Source organism: Loxodonta africana, chromosome 21 (genome assembly GCF_030014295.1).
Source record: "Loxodonta africana isolate mLoxAfr1 chromosome 21, mLoxAfr1.hap2, whole genome shotgun sequence".
NCBI classification, from domain to species: Eukaryota; Metazoa; Chordata; class Mammalia; order Proboscidea; family Elephantidae; genus Loxodonta; species Loxodonta africana.
This window is the reverse complement of record NC_087362.1, coordinates 12163354-12171001: the sequence shown is the minus strand read 5'-3', so window position 1 is coordinate 12171001 and position 7648 is coordinate 12163354.

Sequence of the window (7648 nt, the reverse complement as noted above, 5' to 3'; positions counted from 1 at the left end):
AGGGAAGATCCTCAACAAGATGGATTGACACCGTAGCAACAACAATGGACTCAAGCACAAAAATGACTGTGAGGATGGCACAGGACAGGGCAATGTTTTGTTCTGATGAACAGAGGGTCACTATGAGTCGGAACCTACTTGACAGCATCTAACAAGAACAACAAGAATAGTTTATACATTCAAAATCCTGAGGAATATACCATTTTATCCCCATTCTAATGATTATGAGACTAAAATCCAAAGATATTGAGGGCCTTTTCCAGTATCATAACTATTTTTATTACACGGCAAAATGGCATTCAATTTTATTTAACTTCTAACAACTTATAGTATTAGGATAAAAAGGAAGGGGCAACTGATAGAAAATAGTGAGAAAGAAGTTTAAGGCTTATCATAAAGAACCTTAGATACCGGGCAAATAAGGTACAAAGTTAAAAAAAAATGCTAAATGTTCTGGATGTTTGCAACCAGTAAACATGGTTGTAATATGAGACAGTATCTTCATATGCTCATTAATGCACTAACTCCCAGAAAAAAAATATTATACTTACAGTTCTGGGGGGATTTTCCCATTTTGAGCATTTTCCCATTATAGGCCTCTTACTTAATGAGTTTAAAAGTCCTTAAATAAAGCCCAAACCACCAAAGGCTTAACTTGTATTTTTTCTGTTTTGTTTTTTCCCTGGTGTCCTTTTCTTGTTTTTCCCCCTCATGTGAACTCAGCAAGGAAAAATATAATATACTGTCCCAACCAGTATTTCAGAAAGAAAAGGTCAGAGTTTTTGTTCATAAAGTCTGCAGCGTCTTTACGTTTCAGCCATAACTAGTTTCAGGCCCATCAGAGGAAGCAAGCTTCAGGTCCAAGGGAAGGAAATGGAGGATAGTACCTGGAGTTGAGAAAGAGAGTGTGTTCTCCGTTCAAGCAGGTGTGATCCCACTGATCACAAAGACTGCATGTGAACTTTGGAAAGTTCAGTACAATGCACTCTTGGTTTTAGGGTACAAAAGAGTTTTCAATGATAAATATGTAAGATGAAAGAAATTATTATTGTATGTGTTTTTCTCTAAGCATTAAGTTATACAAAAAAAAAAAATGATTTATGTTCCAAAATTCTTAATTCATGGACCCACTGGCCTGAGGAGCTCTGTCCTCTCTTGCCTATGCCTCTTTTCTATACAAACCTAAAGACCCAGAAAAAGCTTTAGGGCCTGGTTATTTAGAAATAACCAAATGAGCATCTCAAATGAATATCACCTGTTTCAAGTAAATTTTACATGACTTTATTCATCCAGAAAATTTGAGAAAAGAATAAAAAATTATTGTCATGTTACCTAGTGCCACTTTTATCCCTAAATAGTTTCTGGCCTTGTGGGGGTACTAAACAAATGTTTGCTAAATAGATGACTGAATGGATAAATTCTTACATATTTCCTCAGAAGTGTATGCAAATCATGAGCATGATACTTTTTCTCAGTGTGATATACATGTCATCATAACGGAACTGACTATGGCAGTCAACTGCAGGTCGGTGTATATAGTAATATCTTATTTTTAAAATGAGTAAAAAAGAATTCCAAACAAATATGAGATATTTTCTTCTCTAAGTTAATTTACAAATGATGAATACTGTCATATCCTCTTTTATGTTATAATCACCCCAATGTAATAATTGCTTCCTGCCTGTAACTAGGATTAATCTTAGCATTTACATGAGGGGATTTCTACCAAAGTTGGTGTTCATATTTTTCTCTGTCCTCAGGTATTACCTGGAAAGATTACAAATTAAATATCAAAATATGTGGTTTAGTATATTCCTATATTAGTCAAAGGGGATAACTAAGTTTATTTTAAAAATAGATTATAGGTATGGAAATGTTATATTTCCTAATGGCCATTTGTTCTTTAGAGTAGGACCTTTCCATACCACTGAATCACTCTACTCATTCCTACAGAAGAACTAACCAATTCTAATGGGATAAAGTGTTTCTAAGTGTATTTGTCCTTGTAAATATTTCTTTAAGTCAATTTTGGGACTTTATCTTGATAATTATAAAGACAATACTAGAATTGAAGAAAGATTCATGAATTTCATCATTAAATTTCTGGGTTAGAAAATAAAAAGAAATGTTCAGTAATTCCTTAGCATTACTACACTTAATATACTTATATTTATTTATCTCTAAAATAATATTATTTGCTTCATTAACACAGAGATTAGGACAGAAAGGTCAGTCCTAAGATGTGGACTATTACTGAAATTCAGTGACCGAGCAATAGTTAACTGCTTGTGATTTGAAATCTAAATATTGCAATTCTGTCACATTATAGGAATACACTTTAATGATACATATATTTATTCCTATGTATTTTGTCAGAAGCACATTGTCATGGATTGAATTGTGTCCCCCAAATATATCTGTCAACTTGGCTAGATCATGGTTCCCTTGTATGATTGTCTACCATTTCATCTTCTGATGTGATTTCCCTATTTGTTGTAAATCCTATCACTATGATGTAACAAGATGGACTAGCGGCAGTTATATTGATGAGGTTTACAAGATTACGCAGTGTCTTAAGCCAATCTCTTTTGAAATATAAAAGAGAGAAGTGAGCAGAGAGACATGGGACTCTTCTACGGCCAAGAAGGCAGTCCCAGGAGCAGAGCATATCCTTTGGACCTGAGGATCGTGCGCTGAGATGCTCCCAGGCCAAGGGAAGACCTATGACAAGGACCTTCCTCCAGAGCCGACTGAGAAAGAAAGCCTTCCCCTGGAGCTGGCACCCTGAATTCAGACTTCTAGCCTAATGGACTGTGAGAGACTACATTTCTCTTTGTTAAAACCACCCACTTGTGGTATTTCTGTTATAGCAGCACTAGATGACTAAGACACACATTGAAAAGAAACATTAAGAACTTTCCAATTATAACATATTAACTGGATAAAAATTCACCTGCGTATTGAATCATCATAATGTGTAATGATATGCTATACAATTAAAATACCTTTACAGAAACAATTGAGCCCATGAATTTATAAAACCAATAAATATTCTATGATTTATTATATTTTGTATAATAAAAACATAACTGCACAGAAATTATCTAATTTTCTCCCACATATCTTTAAGATCTTAACAGTTTCTTCTTCTAGTATTTGTGACGGAGCAAATGTCCTAAAAAATGGCCATTACAAAATACTTAAAATGGTGGAAAAAGTTGTTTAAGAAATATAAATGCTTAGCTTAGCTTTCACAGAAATAGAAAAAATTCTCAGGGGCCCAAAGCAATGAAAATCTTGAACTCAACAAGGCAAATGAGAACTGCAGCTAAAAGGCAGTCAGTAATAACTTGCTGATCCCTGTCAGACTAGAGCAGCGGTTTTAATCAGATACTGATAGAATTTGAGGCATGGAGTAGAGCTCAAGCAAAGACCTAAAAAAGTACGACTTTTAAAGCCAGACATCCGAAGAATTAATAACCCAAGTGAAGAAAAACCAGTAAGCAAGCTATGCACCATCTTACATTAAGCAAGGTATGCACAGGCTTGCTTACGTTTACTTATCTGATGCCCCATTCTTCTTCATATACTCCAGCTTCTCCGATTATTTTCTCAGCATACAGATTGAAAAGAATACAACCCTGATACATACCTTTCCTAACCTTAAACCCCACAGTATCCTCTTGTTCTGTTTGAACAACTGTCTTTTGGTCTATGTACAGGTTCCATAATTAAGTGTTCTGGAATTCCCATTCTTTGCAATGTTATCCATAATTTGTTATGATCCACACAGTTAATGCCTTTGCATAGTCAACAAAACACAGGTAAACATCTTTCTGGTATTCTCTGCTTTCAGCCAAGATCCATCTGACATCAGCAATGATATCCTTCATTCCATGGCCTCTTCTGGATCTGGCTTGAATTTCTGGCAGCTCCTTGATGTGCTGCTACAACTGTTTTTGAATTAACTTCAGCAAAATTTTACTTGCGTACGATATTATTTGATAATTTCCACATTTGGTTGGATCATCTTTCTTTGGAATGGGGGTAAATATGAATCTCTTCCAATCAATTGGCCAGGTAGCTGTCTTCCAAATTTCTTGGCATAGATAAGTGAGTACTTTCATTGTTGCATCTGTTTTTTGAAACATCTCAATTGGTATCCCATCGATTCCTGGGGGCTCGTCTTTCTCCAATGCCTTCAGAGCTGCTTGGGCTTCTTCCTTCAGTACAATCGATTCGTGATTATGTGTTACCTCCTGAAATGGTTGAAAGTTGACCAATTCTTTTTGGTTCAGCTGTGACTCTGTGTACTCCCTTCCATCTCCTTTTGATGCCACTTGCATTATTCAATATTTTGCCCATAGAAAACTTCGATATTGCAACTTGATGCTTGAATTTTTTCTCTAGTTCTTTAGGCTTTAGAAATGCTAAACATGTTCTCCTTTTGTTTTCTAACTCTGGATCTTTGCATATTGTATGAATTATAATGCTTTACTTTGTTTTCTCGAGTTGCACTTTGAAATCTCATGTTCAGATGTTTTGCTTCATCATTTCTTCCTTTCCCTTTTGCTACTCTATGTTCAACAGCAAGTTTCAGAGTCTCTTCTGACATCCTTTTTGATCTTTTCTTTCTTTCTTGACTTTTTTAATGACTTTTTGCTTTCTTCATGTATGATGTCCTTGATGTTACCCCACAGCTCATTCTGTCATCAGTTATTAGTGTTCAATATGTCCAATCTATTTATGAGATAGTCTCTAAATTCAGGTGGGGTATACTCAAGGTCGAGCTTTGGCACTTGTGAACTTGTTTTATCTAATTTTCTTCAGCTTTGACTTGAACATGCAAATGAGCAATTGATGGTCTGTTCTGCAGTTGGCCCCGGCATTGTTCTGACTGACAATGTTTCTGTCCACAAATGTAGTTGACTTGATTCCTCTGTATTCTATCTGGTGAGGTCCACATGTATAGTCTATAGTCACCATTTGTGTCATTGAAAAAAGGTATTTGCAATGATTAAGTCATTGGTCTTGCAAAATTCTATCATGTGCTCTCCTGCTTCATTTCTATCACAAAGACCATATTTTCCAACTACTGATCCTTCTTCTTTGTTTCCAACTTTTGGATTTCAATCACCAGTATTTATTAATGCATCATGATTGCACAATTGATCAGTTTCACATTGCAGAAGTTGGTGAAGTTATTCAATTTCTTCATCTTTGGCTTTAGTGGTTTGTGCATAAATTTGAATAATAATCGTGTTAACTACTCTTCCTTGTAGGCCTATAGTTTTTGTCCTATCATTGAAAATATTGTACTCCAAGGATAGATCTTGAAATGTTCTTTTTGATGATGAATATGACACCATACATCTTCAATTTGTCATTCCCAGTATAGTAGATCATATGATTGTCTGTACGGCCACTACTAGTCCATTTCAGCTCACTAAAGGCTAGGATATCGATCTTTATGTGTTCCATTTTATTTTTGATGACTTCTAATTTTTCTAGACTCATACTTAGCATAATTCATGTTCCAATTATTAATGGATACTTGCAGCTCTTTCATTTCATTTTGAACTGTGCTACATCAGCAACGGAAGATCATGAAAGCTTTACTCCATCCATGTCATTAAGGTCAACACTTCTTTGAGAAGGCAGCTCTTTCCCAGACATATTTTGATCGCCTTCCAACCTGAGGGGTTTGTCTTCCGGCACTATATTAGACTATGTTCCACTGCAATTCATAAGGTTTTTACTGGCTTATTTATTTATTTTTTTAGAAATAGATCTCCATGTCCTTCTTAGTCTATCTTAGTCTGGAGGCTTCACTGAAACCTATCCATAATGGTTGGCCCTGCTGGTATTTGAAGTATTGGAGGCATAACTTCCAGTATCACAGCAACTATCCAGCCACCACAGTGTGATAAACTGACAGATGAATGGTGGAAAAGCTCTTCTTAGGTATATCATTCTACCCAATTCAAATGTTCCTATGGGGATTATTTGATATAAATATCAACGGTGGTATAAGAAATCCATTTTTGTAGATATAAACAACTATCTGGCCCATAGTCTGTAAAGAGAAAAAAAGATGAGGATTTGGGAATTAAAAGAAAACCATCATTTCAAGTTAAAAAAAATCACACTTGTTGCAACAAAAAACAAACACAATTAGGTCTAACCAAAGTACTAATGACTTCTCAAACCTGTGGTCTTAAAAATCAGTGAATACCTGAATACTAAAGAAAAAGAAAAATAGATTAAAAAAACAAGTAAGATTAAAAATCCAAATTCCCATTCATACACCACGTGGAAGAGAAAAAAGTGTCTGCCACCCAACAGATATCTCTAAATGAATGAACCATACAATTGAAACTCAGATTCCACACTGATCTCTCCAATGAAGACAAATGATTATCCATGTGAAAATCAAACTCAGGACTAACAATAAACTTGATAAAGAGATAGATTTAGCAACAAGAACCAAAACACTTAATCAACACACTAATTATGAGGAATTAAGGAGAGCCAATGAAGGGCTCAAGCTCAAGTGATTTTGGACTGCCAAGGTACATGTCCTTGTAGGACATTTTTGCTATAAGTATCTCATCAAAACTTCCAGTCTTTTATCAAAGAATAACTCAAAGAATAGTAGAAGAGTCCAATCAAGTGTTAAAAAATTTTTTGGTGGAGAAAATCTTAGGGAGATTCTTGGCCAATCATCAAAGGAGGCAATGCTTTTCCTTGCTGAAACCAAAATTAACTGAGAGGTTTTTTGTTTTGTTTGTTTGTGTTTTTTTTTTTTTTTTTTTTAAAGGCAGCTAAGGAAAGGTTATAAATTCCAGAGATAGCTATCAATCAAGAGCATTTTTCAACAAAGCCCTTTTCATAATCATATAATCCACATTAATCCCCTCAGAGATGTTAGAGAGTTCCCTTTCTTGAAATGTTTCATGCATTTGAATAGAACTGAAGACTCCTGTTTCATGATAGATAACCAAAGGAAGTTTCTCCACAGCAAAACTTACTGGATACAATCTGTTCAGGTGATTATAACAATTTGTTCCAAATTAGTGGCTGAAAACTTAAAACCATTTTATTATTTATCACAAAGATATACAGATAGGATTTTGCTGGGCATTTTTTTTTTCCTCCTTGCGATGTCAACCAAAGTTCACTTGGTAGCATTCAGCAGGTAGCTGGGCTTTTCAGGAAGGTATGAGGCACTTTCACTCATGTGACTGGTGCCTTGGCAGAGATGCCTGGAAGGCTGGGCTGAGCAGGGTCTGTGTGCTGCGAGCTTGGATATGCCCTCTACTTCACAGAGTTCTCCTTTCTCTAGAGTGTTCTGAGTGCAGGTACCCCAGGAGGCCCAAGCTTCTTTTGACTTAGCTTCAGAGTGCCTGTATGTCCATTTTCCACATTCTATTTGTCAAGCAAAGACTAAGGTCAGCCAAATTCAAGCAGGGATGAGGTGCAACGAATGGCAAGAAGGTTAGGAAGAGACTCCATCTCACATGGGAGAGCTGCATGTGAATACAAGGAAGAAAGGAATTGATGGCAGCCATCACGGACACGAGCTACTTCAGTCCATACCCTAGCTCCAAAAATTCATCTAGAGTGATGAACATTTTTGAAAGACAAT